The sequence below is a fragment of the Alexandromys fortis genome, unplaced genomic scaffold (assembly GCF_014885135.2).
Source record: "Alexandromys fortis isolate MF-2015 unplaced genomic scaffold, M_Fortis_MF-2015_v1.1 scaffold_5, whole genome shotgun sequence".
Classification (NCBI taxonomy): Eukaryota; Metazoa; Chordata; class Mammalia; order Rodentia; family Cricetidae; genus Alexandromys; species Alexandromys fortis.
In genome coordinates, this window is record NW_026067924.1 from 11,717,945 (window position 1) to 11,731,283 (window position 13,339).

Below are 13,339 nucleotides of genomic sequence, written 5' to 3' on the forward strand. Positions count from 1 at the left end.
TACACATCCATTCAGGGCTTTCTCTACTGCTCATACCTTCCAAGGAGCGTCTAAGTCAGATTCTGTCTTTTGACCACATAGCTTACAACCTCTGTTGATGGACAAGTGCTCTCAGGCTGTTTCCACTGCTATCTGGCTACTTGGATTCTCTCATCAGACCTCAAGGGAGGGAGCTCGGTGGCTTCTGCATCACCGCATTCCAGAGCTACCAAGAGTGCTGAGATGCTGAAGTGGAAATGGAGGAATAGGGAGGGGGGGTAGTGGCCACAACCAGCCCTGGCAGTGACGAATTTTGATGGTTAGAGATCTTTCCACTTGCATTTTCCCCTTGTGCCCCGTGACTCTGCCTTCCAAGTTCTGATGATGCCAACTGGAGAACACATTCTCAGCCATGGCATCTGAGGGATTGGAATGATTTAAATGGTGGTCACGTCTCAGGGTCGGTTGCTCAGAGTGCTTCTCTGTAGTGGCTTTTCACTTGTGTTTTAATAAATAAAACTTACCTGAAGATAAGGCCAGCCCCTGGCTTCTTACCCTCTACCTCAGTCCAAAATGGCAACCCTGCCTCCAGGAATCACAGAATGAGGCTGTGTCTGAGAGCTGTCTCCTCCCATTTTATAATCCTCTCTAGTTCTGGGATTAAAGGCATGCACCACTGGGATTAAAGGCATGCACGGCCCGGTTTCTATGGCAACTAGTGTGGCTACTGGGATGAAAAGTGTGTGTTATTGCTGCATGGTCTGTAAGGCTGACCAGTGTGGCTGTTTAACTTTCCTGATCCCCAGGCAAGTTTTACAAAATAAAACCCAAGTGAAATGCCACTATGCTATTCACACCCCCCCATGCCCCCTTCCTCTAATGCAGTTCCTCCTGTTGTGGTGATCCTCGGCCACAAAATTATTTCTCTGCTACTTCATTGCTGTAATTTTGCTACAGCCTAATGTAAATATCTGTGTTTCTGTTGGTCTTTGTTCATCCCCCAAGGGGGCTGTGACCCACAGGTTGACAGCCACTGCCTTTGAAGTTTTCCTGGTCCTTGGGAAGGCTGTCTTGATCTGGAAGGTTTTTGAATGAAGTTGGCTGAGTCTGATTGGGATTTCCAAGCATCCCACTTTCATTTGCATCCACAAGCACCTTAGTGTAGCACACAGTGTAAGTGCTCACGGGAGTCCTTTGCAAACCTCCTGCTTCTGCTGTTGTCATGGTTGGTTGGATTGATGGGTTTTCTTCCTTTCCTTTCCTTTCCTTTCCTTTCCTTTCCTTTCCTTTCCTTTCCTTTCCTTTCCTTTCCTTTCCTTTCCTTTCCTTTCCTTTCCTTTCCTTTCCTTTCCTTTCCCCTTTCTTCCTCCCTTCCTCCCTTCCTCCCTTCCTCCCTCCCTCCCTCCCTCCCTCCCTCCCTCCCTTCCTTCCTTCCTTCCTTCCTTTCCTTCTTTCCTAGAGTGAGTCCTGACCTGTCCCTTTCCTTTGCTCCTCTGGCATTCTCTCTTAATATGCCACAGGCTTCTGGAAGTAAACTGAATGTCAAGGATTTGCCCGGGGAGGCAGCAGTCTGGAGCAGGGAGCTGAGCTCTAAGGAGCAGCCTCCACTACACGTTTGCATTCTTCCCAGCTCCAGCCTTGGAACAGAAGCTTTAGTTTTCAGTGAGGACTTATGCTTCCCCAGCATCCCCCAGCCATCTCTCCTCCTCTGGAGGGCCTCTGCTTCCAGCCACAGCCTCACTTTTCTGAGGCAGTGGAGTTGCCTGCTCTGGGATAACATGGAGAGCCTGCTTGGGCTGTGCTTTGTCTCCTTTGTCATAGCAAATGAACCGGGAAATCGTCTGAAGGGACAGGCCCTGGCAGACAGAGGCTTGACTTCTTTTGTGTGCACACGCGTGTTGTGCCTAAGAAATCATTATCTAGCCTTGGATGGGGTCAGTTTCTTCTCTCTTTCACTACCGCGATACAAATTTAATTATTTGGTCACTGCCACTTTAATTAAAAAGGCCTTCTCTCTAGAGGTTTCCTTTTGAAATTTCCAGGAGATTAGGATTATCCACAGCATGTCAGAATTTTTTTAATATCCATATACTATATGGTTCCTATAATAATATAAAAATGAAATACTGAGCTATAGAAGCTAATCATAGCCTACATTTCTCTCCTAATAATCCCAGATTACATTAATCATAAATGTCAGCCACGTCTCTAGATGACTTCTTGACTTTTGACAAAAAACCTTCATTTTGGCCCTTTAAATTCCAAAGTCAAGGAGAATGTAACATTCGGAATAATTATTAGCATTATTTTGCTTTGACATTTCACCCCTGTCTCTAGTTTAACATTCCGCCTAGGCAGCGAAGATGAATGTCATCTTCCGATTCACTGGAGGGAACTGCCCCAATTAAACCTGACTTAAAGGCTATTGGAAACGCTGTATTAATTTGCAGTTCTTCTTTAAAATAGAAAATATCTCATGAAGGAGAGGAATTTTCATTAAAACCATTAAGGATTTGCCGTGACATGAACAAGCAGTTTTTGAATTGACTTTTCTCCTCCTCGGGCTAGCATAATAATCACTGTGTACTCAGCCAGACCAGAGTCTCCCTGCTGGCACACAGCCCATCAGGACTAGTCTCCTTCTTGTCCTTGCAGCTCAAAGGTCGTTGATATAGTTTTGTCCCTTCTAAAATGATTAGAAGTGTCTTTCAGAAATCCTGGCCTTCCCAGGGAGCAGAACCACTGAAGGGCTCGACTCCTGGATCACACCTTCTTGCATTGCAACTACCCCAGCACACACACACACACACACACACACACACACACATACATACACATATACACACACATACACACATATACATATACACACATATGCACACACATACATACACACATACACACATATACATACATATGCACATACACATACACACATATACACACATACACACATATACATATACACACATATGCACACACATACATACACACATATACACACATATACACACATATACATACACACATATACACACATATACATACACACATATGCACATACACATACACACATATACACACATACACACATACGCACATACACATACACATACACACATACACACACATATACACACATACACACACAAACACACATCACGCAGCACTTTCTTTTAAAGCTGGTGGAGGGGACTGGGAGGAGTGGAGGTAAGGGAAACTGTGGTTGGGATGTAATGTATGTAAAGGAAAAAATATTTTTAAAAAAATGAAGTGATTTACTGAGGAATGCTCTGCTTGGAAAAAAAGGCTCTGGTCTCATATTAGTTAAGACAGAGGGATGAGCGGACCTCGAACACATATGTACAGCTAACACAGACTGGACCAGACTTGTGTCTCCTGTGCCTGAGGATGGAGTCAGTTGGACACCCACAATGCACAGCGACCCAGACTGTAAGGAGGGAATGAAACTGTTGAGTATTGATCTTAGAACTCCATGGTCCATTCCTTTAGGCAACTCTCTCTTGAGAAACCAGCGTTTCCTCCTTACATTCTGCAGTGAACTTTCTCCCAATACCTAAAGAGAAAAGGAACAGTATTGTCTGTGCTACCTGGCAGGTTATGTGACCCTTTTAAGCCTCAATTTCTTCTTCCAGTGGGTCCAGTGCCATCGGATTGATGTAAGTATTAAATGAAATAGCAAGCTTTGTGGGCTCTGGATCCAGGCTGGTCCAGAGTTGTTTCTTCCCAACTACTCTGAAATGGAACAGAGCAAACCCATTGTCCTTCTTGTCTCCTGACATTTGCTCCAAATTGCAGGGAAACCGTAAGCACCCAGATCCCAGTGAGTTTGGGGTACAGTTGTCAGTGGGGGAGCTGTGGGAACATGGCTTCTTCTCCCGAACACAGACAGAATTACTAATCCCGTGTTGCTTGAGGCAGTGGTGTTCCTATTCTGTCAACTCATCTTGGCTTGTCCCTTGGACATCTATCTACTTGGATGGCATCTCTGGACCTGGATAACCTGGGTTTTCCTGGCACCAGTGTCTCAGTCTTGCCTTTCCGGTTGACCTTGGCAGTGTCTCTTCAACTTGCAATGTCATTCTCTTTGCCTCTGTCAGCCTGCCCCATTGTCCCATCCCCGTGGCTGCTGGCTGGATAGGGAATCCATCTGTCCCCACGCAGTCTGGGCTGGCTTCTGAGTCAGCCTTTGTGATTCAGTCCTTTCTTACTATCACCTACCTCTTGATGCTTTGTGCTGTGTTTACAAGGACAAACTTAATATTGCTTTGCTTCTGAGCATGCCCAAATACCACACCTTCATTATGGCAAGGGACATTTCTTTCCTATTGCCACATTCTAAGATTAACAAACAAAATGCTGAAATATTTCAGACATACAAAAAAAAATCAGAGACTAAGGTGACAGTCACCATAATCACAGCTACAATTTATGTGCCCCTAAGTTCACATGTTATAACCTTGATCCCCAAATTCATATATTAAAAGGGGACCTTTGGGTGTGATGTAGGATTAGATGTTGTTTTCCTGGAGGGATTCAAACAAATATCTATGTATTGCTGATAGGCACTGATGATGGACCCAAAAAACAATTCCAACCAAGTCTAGCTTAGCTTGGGGAGCCAGCGGGTTTACTGGGGTTATTTTCAGGGCTTTAATCAAAAGTGCATCAGTGAGAGGCATAGGTGATGACTCACAGAGGTTGCATCCCAGAAGCTTCCTGTCCAGTTTGCAGGCAGCTATGCTAGAGAGTCTCCATGCCGAGGTAATGATGGGCTGCTTTTATATCCTGGTGGGGGTGTGAGGTATTGTACGTTTCATAACTTTGATGAACTTCCGAACCCTTCCATTCCTGAGTCCTATGGGCCTCCCTCCAGGAGAGAAGGTTTAATTTGGAGGAGAGAGCTACACAATTGGTCCAGTCTTGAGGGGAAGCCCATGATGGCTCTAGTAACTCTGGTAGGAGGGGAGCAAGGCCTGAGTCAGCGTGCACGTTCTGTCTCATCACGTGATATTAGATATTATGATGTTAGAGTGGAGCCCGAGGGCCACCATCAGCTACAGCTCTGTGGTTTATTTCCCAGCCTCTAGAACCATGAGCCAAATAAACTTCTGATTGGCCGTGAGTATTTGTAATAGCAGCAGAAAATGGAGAGAGAGAGAGAAAGAGAGAGAGAGAGACTTACATCTGAACACTTAACTGTATCTTGTCGTGTTTTAGAATAATTGAATGTTAAAATAAGGCTGTGTCTCCTTTCCAGCTCCCTCTGTCCTCCCTCTTTGGAGGGAGGTTTCATCCTGAGGTTGTTTTCCTTCTCACAGATGTTTTGTACATTTTCTATGCATTTATGTGTCCATAAATACCCCCACAGCATTGCTTTCCATTCTCCAAGTCATGTAATTGAAAGTGTATGTTTCATACTGTGTGTGTGTGTGTCTATTATAGGCTGGATTGTGTCATTCTCCCTCCCCGAAGCCCACAGCACCTTGGGTTATGACCTTATTTGGGAAAAGTACATTGCAGCTGTAGTTAGTTAAGCCCTGATACCACCCAGCAGTATGGTAAGTCCCTAGGACTGGCGTCCGTACAGAATGAATGCCATGTAAAAGAGAGGACTTTCCAGAGAGAAGCCAGTGTGGAGATGAGGTCTGGGGACATTGTGTGACTTTTCCTGGGCAAACATAAAGAAACATCTGCCCCCAGGTAGCGAGAATACCAACAGACCAAAGGATTCCATGCAAGTCGTTAGTGAGCTAATGTGTTTACTGGAGTTATCTATGGGAGGATGGTTGGTGACTCACAGGCAGCCACAATCACCAAGAAATCCCCTGGGTGACAAATGAGTAGCAACATCCCTGAGAAGTCCCACCCCAGTCAACTCTTTACCTCTTACATAGAAGGATTGGAATCTCTGGAAGAGGAGGGGCCATCTGAAACTCTCCTAAAGGACTCAGGACCCTCCGCTCCCCTTCGGACAGGGAATATCAATAGGCCTGGCCATCTCAGGAGGGTCTCAAGCGGATCATCACAGCCATTCTGATTCATGATGTCAGTGGCCCGATGAAATTGTCAAAAGCTGTTGTACAGGCAGGACAGTTCTACAGGGGAGTTTCCCTCACTCATGGCTGTCATTTTTTTAAATTTAGCCATGTGCGGAGCAGCATATGACCACATCCTTTCAATAGCACTAGGGTTAGAAGCATTTTAGAGGGTATGTGTCCCGTAGGCAGCTCTTGATTCTGTGAAACTGGGCACCTGCTCTTCGCCAGAGAAGAGACAGGGGAGTAGGCCAATTGGCTAGAAGTGAGAAAGGTGACTCCCTCATTGAGCATAAGGGCAGTTGTTTGGGAGGATGGACGTCATGGCACAAGTACTAAGAGTGGCTTTAGAGGGGAAGCATTGGGCAGGATCACCATGAAGCCATTTCCCGCCATCTGCGGCCCTGGAGGGATTGACAAAATGTACACTAGTAGGGCCCTCCCTGAAGTGCTCTGATTCTCTGAGTGAGGGGTTGACAGTGCGTAGTTCCCCGCTAGCTTACGGGGTATTCTGAGAACCATTTCTCTGCTGCAGTTGCTCTTAGAGTAGTTGTTGTCAGCAGGGCTTTTGTTGCTTGCTTGTTTGTTCTGCACAGGAGCTCCTGTAGCCTAGGCTAGCTGACGATGATCTTCAACTGCTGACTTGCTTGCCTCTACTTTCCAAGTCCTGGGATCAAAAGCATGCACCACCATATCTGCTTCTGTCGTTTGTACTTCACTGTTGGTTTCTATCTTTCTTTTTATTTTTGACAAGTTCTTGCTACGTAGCTTAGACAGGCTCTGGACTCATGATTCTCTGCTCCCCAGGTGTGGGGATCACAGGTATCTGCCACCATGTTTAGCTTTGGATTGTTTGGCTTGGAGATGGTGGCTCATAATGTGCCCATAGCCCAGAGCTTTCAACATGCCCCAAGTTGTATATTTTAATATGGATTAAATTTCAATGTGAATGAAAAAAATCTTTGTCATAGCCTAGATTGTAAAATTTTCTCTCTGGTGAAGATTTTAGGTTTAGTTTCTGATGGGTGACTTGGGGTGTCAATGGTCCTGCCCTGGTATTGCAGGTCAGTTTCTTAACCACACTTCCTACACCATGCTGCAAAGAGAGGGTCCAAGATCACATCTGTGCCTACAAAGCTTGGCCTGTGAGTTTCCCCTCTTATGTAAGGACAGTGATGAGGGGGTGATTGCCCAGTTTCCTTGCTGTTGCTCTAGGTCTAGTGTAGGGGTCTTGTTGTCCCCTACATTGCTACATGATGAGTTGAGTCCTCCCCCAGATTTCTATGTTAAAGTCCTAACTAACTCCCAGTTTCTTTGTAAGTGCTTGGGAAAAGACGTGAAGGTGGGCACTGTCCAATAGGACTCAGGTCCTATTGTAATGAGGAAGACACATCAAAAGTCCATGTCACATGGGGATCATGTGAGCACCAATCACAGCTGCAGCTACTTCAAGGTGACAGCCATCTGCCAGCCAAGGAGAGGCTATAGGGAAAAGCCACCTTGCTCAATCTCCAGATCTCTGAGTAAATGCATGTCTACTATTTAAGCTCTTCAGTTCTATAGTATCTTTGCATCACAGTCCTAGGAAACAAAGAGTTGTCATCATCATCACCATCATCATCACCATCATCATCACCATCATCATTGCTATCCCCTTCTTCACCACCCTTCTCCTCCATAAGTCGTGCTGGGGAACGACTCCAAGGCTTCAAGCAAGCAAGGCAAGTATTCTACCACTAAGCCACGCCTCCAGCCATCAGCTCCTTTCAATGTCACATCAATCCTATGCCCAGGACCTCGTCCTCTCTTCTTTCTCTCTAGGGAAAAACACTGTATCTTTCCACAAGAGCCAGCATCCTCTCTTACTACAGCTGGGTGCTCTGGAAAAGCCAGGGGCTGCTTCTCTTCACTATCCTGGCTTCAATTCCCTTCATTTTCAGCCCTTATGACAATTTGGCTTCAGGTTTAGCTCTTTCTAGATTGTATCTGATCATGTATCTGGAATCTTTGAAGCTAAAAGGGTCCAGTCTATCTTAGATGCATGTGCCCTGTTGCTGGATATGCATGCTCCATTCGTAAACCTGTTTAGCTCTTTCCTGCCTCCAATTTTATTCCTATTTCCTCCCATGATTTTTTTTAATGAGAGTATTGTCACAGTCATACTCTAGATTAAAAACCAGAAGCTTGGGGGGTACTTAAATGATTTTGTTGATGACCTTAGAACTTGTCCTCTGGGCAATCCCCAGTGATTCCTCCAGTCTGTGGGCTGTAGTAATCCAAGCGCACCAGCACAGTTCTAGAAGCTTCACGAGGAGTCCTCTAGCTCTACAGACCCGGGAGATAGTTACGTGAAGCGCTGTGGTTTATGTTTGAAAAACTCCCGATTTGGGAACTGCTGAGAAGATTCCTTCCAAGTTAAGCTGCGAGATGCTTCTGGGAGCACTGCCTTTGACTATTTTCTTCTCTCGTGAGACCACCCATGCCATGTATTCTAGGAGACTGATTTTCATCTCTATTTATGCTTGATGTTGAGCAGACATTCTCTGTAGTTTTTGTTCTAGTAGAGTCTTCTGCCAGCTTCCAAAGGATTTTGCTCATTAGAAAATAATGCTGGAAGCCTGCAGAATGCAGTGCATAGTGCAGGGGGAGCGTGGTGCAACTGTAACTGATCGACTGGGATGCAGATCTTAGGGGTTTGGCTTAGAAATCAAACAGGATGATCAAGTCAGCCTTTCTTGGGACCGGCGAGAGATGACTCAGTTGGTAAAATGCTTGCCACACAGCACAGGACCTAGTTTCAGATCCCGGTAGCCATCTAAAAAGCTGGGAACTGGAGTGTGTGTTGGTATCCCAGTACTCAGAAAGTGGAGACAGGAGAATTCCTGGGGTTAGAGGCCAGCTAGTCTGCCTGAATAGGTGAGCTCCAAGTTCAGTAAGAGATCTTGCCTCAAAAAATAAGGTGAAGAATGAGGAAAACACCTGATATAAACTTCTAGTCTCCATGAATGTGGGCATGCATCTCACACAAACACACACACACACTCACACACACATCCATATTACCCCCCAAACACCTACCCACACACGCACACTCTCTATCTCATAATACAGTTATTATTTCCTAGTGTCTGGAACCTTTGAACTCTCTCAGCCCCCAGCTTGGGGAAAGCAAATTGCATACAGTCCTTGCATCTGTGAACTCTAAAAGGATGTTCAAATTTCCTTTTGATTCTTGCATGGGGTTCATCCATTTTCATTCCCCTCCAGCTCCTAATCCCTCACACACCTCTCGTCCTCACTCTTCACTCACGGTCCTGCCTGAAACTCATTTTCTGCCGGCTCTCAAGAGACTTCAGGAGATTAGCTTTTGATTCCTGTAACTGCCTCTTTTCACAGGCTGTTGAAGGACCGCCAGAGACATCTGTGCCTCAGCTCTTTCAGTCTACTGGACCTTAACACGTGTGTTTTGTGTGCTAACCTTACCAGCTTCATTCTCTTCTGAATTTCTGACTTGCTATCCAGATGGATTGTTCAGTTGGTAGGCAAAATGCTCCCAAATGAAAGGCTTTCCTTAAAGAATAGAAAGACTTCATCTGGAAGATGGCTCAGTGGGTCAAAGGCAACTGTCACCATGCTTGAGGACCCGAGTTTGATCCCTGAGATGCGTACTGTAGAGAGAATTGACTCCTCTGACCTCTATGTATGCCATGGTGTGTGTGTGTGTGTGTGTGTGTGTGTGAGAGAGAGAGAGAGAGAGAGAGAGAGACAGACAGACAGACAGATAGACAGACAGCAAATAAATAAATGAATGTGAATTAAAAAATAGAGACTAGCAAAGGCCATGATAATATGATTAAATTTTGTTTCTTCTTTTGTGTTTGGATTTTTGTTTGTTTGTTTTGAGATGTGGTCTTGCTATCTTGTCCAGGCTAGTCTTGAATTCATGGGAATCCTCCTACCTTCCTTATTGATGAGATTACAGGTGTCACCATGCCCAGATTTAGTCTTGATTTAGTGTAACTAATCTCGGTAGTTAATACACAAGCTTGTTGTAAATGAAAACTTGTTACCAGTAAGCTGTTGCGTGGATAGCAGCACGTCTAGTTTTCCTAGTGAGATGGCTCAGCCAGTGTTTACCTTATAGGCATGAGCTTGATTCTCAGAATGCATGTGAAAAAGTACATAGGGGTGGGGGAGGAGAGGATGAAGACAAAGAATTAAAAGAAAGAAGGGGAGGAGGAGGAGGAGGAGGGAGAATTTTGGCATAGTGATGTCATATACTTAATACTACTGACGTGTGCACTTTAGGAAGGCTATGTATGATGGAGCCAGGCTTGTGGTACAGGCCTGGAGTCCTAAGTGCTCAAGAGGATGAGGCAGGAGCATCACAAGCTGCAGTGCAGATTGAGCTCTAGACTATCAGGCAACTTAGTGAGACCCTGTCTCAAAACTTTAAAAAGAGTACTGGAGACACAGCCCCGAGGCAGGGCACTCGCCTGGTGTATGGAAGGCCCTGGGGTCCCCTCTCCAGACCTGAAAAAGACAGAAGCAAGTAAATCAAAGATGGGAGGGGGATGTCTTTGTTTTATATGTATTTTAATGGACAAAACAAGCTAACAAGTTGGCTTAAGTTTTATGTTTTGTGTGTATGTACCTGACTGCTCCCAAGTAAAATAAATACAAGGACTCTGCATTTAACCTTCCAGGTGCCCATCTGGCGTAAAAAGCCCCTCATTGCACTTTAGAGCGTAATTGTTCTATGGATGTAGAGAGAAAATAACAGGGTTTTCTTTCCCCCTTTTAAAGGCAGAAGAATTCTTTCTGCCTGCATGCATCTTGACATTTCTTCTTCATTAACCTTCCACTGCTCCTAGGTTACCTGCCCAGGCAGCTGCCTGGGAGCAGGGTGGTGCCCAGTGCGCCTGGCTTCAGGGCTATCGGGTTACAGTGGAATCCGACGTTCTCAGGAACCCGGTACACTGAAGGTGACTGACCTTGACAAAGAACGTTGCTGTCTTTGGACCGACGTCTCCTACTTCTGTTTGATGCTAATGTTTTAAATGTGAGGGGGAGAAAAAGAGTCAGGGTCAGGGCCCACGTAATCTCATCAACACAAAAGGAGTTTTCTATTGAAGCGTGGCGCTGAGGAGAAATGGCGGAGCTTATCAAAGCAAGCTTGTGTTGTGTCTTAGAGGAAAAAGAACTTTCTTCCTACCTGCTGAGCATACTCCTATTACCGCCTCCGGCTCACTGTGCCTCTTACAGGTTAGCCAGCCAAACAGGGCCACAAAAGAGAGCTGCTTAATTGTCAATGCTTCTCGAGAAAGTTGATGATTATTTCAAATAGCAGGATTTTTTTTTTTTTTTACCGCAGTTGGGAGGAAGAAAAAAAAAAACAAAAACAACATCAGAAGCACAACACTTGGATTGTTTTTGAAGAGCATCTATTTCTGTGTTCTGGTTGAGATGAAATTGCTGCCGGCAAAGTCAATTCCTATAGTGGTAACTAAGTCATGGGGTCCTAGCAGAGTCATACATGGGTCTCAGCGCAGCAAGAAGAAAACAAAAACAAAAGGTCCACATTCCATCTCCCTGAGACCACCTAGAGGAATGAAGGCTTAGCTTTCTTTACATAGAAAAAAAACAACAAAACAACTAGGTAATTTTGGGGACCCTAGTGTCCCAACCACAGCTTTTCAAGTACAAAGTTGCCAAGGTTTCTGCATCCACTAATTATAAGCTCTCCAAACTCTGTCCCCAAACAGGCAGCCAGCTAGCTGAGGCCGCTCCTGCCCTCCATGCCAACGCTTCAGGCTGAGAGCAGGAGGGCAGCTTCAAATTCAAGGCAATCCCGAGCTGCCTAGGAAGTTCCAGGCTCCCGTGGGCCTTGGAGTGAGGCCTCCTCTAATGTACAACAGGCGAAACTTCATGTGCGTGATTTCTCTGCAGGAGCCCAGCTTTCCAGCTGAGTTGTGAGTCTGTCGAGGGCCAGGGCTAATTCTCTTTCCTTGTTGAGGGGATCAGCAGGTGAAGCCATGGCGTTCAATCACTGTGTTTCCTCCCAACCTGCTTTCTTTTCTAGTCTTCCTATTTAGTTCCCATTTGTTCTTCTGTTATCTCTCCATCTTCTTGAGTCGTCGTGGGACGTTCTGCTACTTAGATGTCTTCGTCCACATCCGAACCCCTGAAGTTACTTGGGTAAACTTTCAGGGTTTGGGGGTAGCTTTTGTTCGTGCTCTTTGAAAATTTCTATGTATCTATTGTTGTTTGAGAATTACATCTATGTGTATAAGGTGTTTTGGCCAAGCCTCTCCGTCTCTCAATTTCTTCCTCTATTCTCCACCTCATTACTTTAATCTCCCAACTTCATGTGCTTAAAATAAAATAAAACCCACTGAGTGCACTTGGCGCTGTCAGTGTGTGCATGGACATAGGGCCATCTACTGGAATATGGGTTGCCTCCAGGAGCTGGAGAAATATGACTCTCCTATTAGCCATCAGCTGCAGCATCTTCTCGGATAGGGGTGAGACTTCACGATCCCCTGTACCATCCATGCCAGGCTTTTTTCTAGCTTGACACTGTCAATTATGGCTGCTGTGAATTCACGTGTGCAATGGCTCTGCTGTGCCTGGGAAACACCTTCACTCAAGTTGCCCACTATCTCTGGCTCCTACAAACGTTCTACCTCCTCTTCCGTCATGATCTCGAGCCTTGAGAGGAAGGGATGTACCATTGATGGCCTCCTGTTTATGGCTGAGCATTCCAAGGTCTCATTGTCTCTGCTCACTGACTAGTTGTGTGTGAAGGTGTCTCTGTGTTAATCAACATCTACTACAAAGAGAAGCTTCTTTGACAGGGATCAAGACATGCATTAACCTATGGGCATGAAGATACGTACTGCAGGGTGGTTTAATACTGTATTTATTGAACAAAATACTAGCAGGAGGCTGTCCCCTAGGACCTAAAACACAGGTTCTACCCAAACCCCAGGGTCTTGGTTCGGGCATGAGTTCTGTCTTGAGGATCAGACCTTAAATCCAGCTCCGATAACATCCATACCACGGTTATACCAGTGGGCTTACCTTGGCCAATATTTCCCAACCCATTTTATACCCTAAAGTATGAAACTCAAATCACAATAGGAAACAAATCAACCCATTTTGTCTTCCTGTAGGTACCTGTGCCATCATCTACAGGGAAGCAAGATGAGTAGGGAAGAATTCCTCTCCTCTCCTCTCCTCTCCTCTCCTCTCCTCTCCTCTCCTCTCCTCTCCTCTCCTCTCCTCTCCTCTCCTCTCCT

General features: G+C 45.4%; 1 protein-coding gene across 1 annotated transcript in view; it reads left to right on the forward strand.

Annotated features, from left to right (window-relative positions):
* The window catches only part of Cdkal1 (CDK5 regulatory subunit associated protein 1 like 1), a 627,408-nt gene that overhangs the window by 577,537 nt on the left and 36,532 nt on the right, over positions 1-13,339 (forward strand). The gene's annotated exons all lie outside the window — the stretch shown is intronic.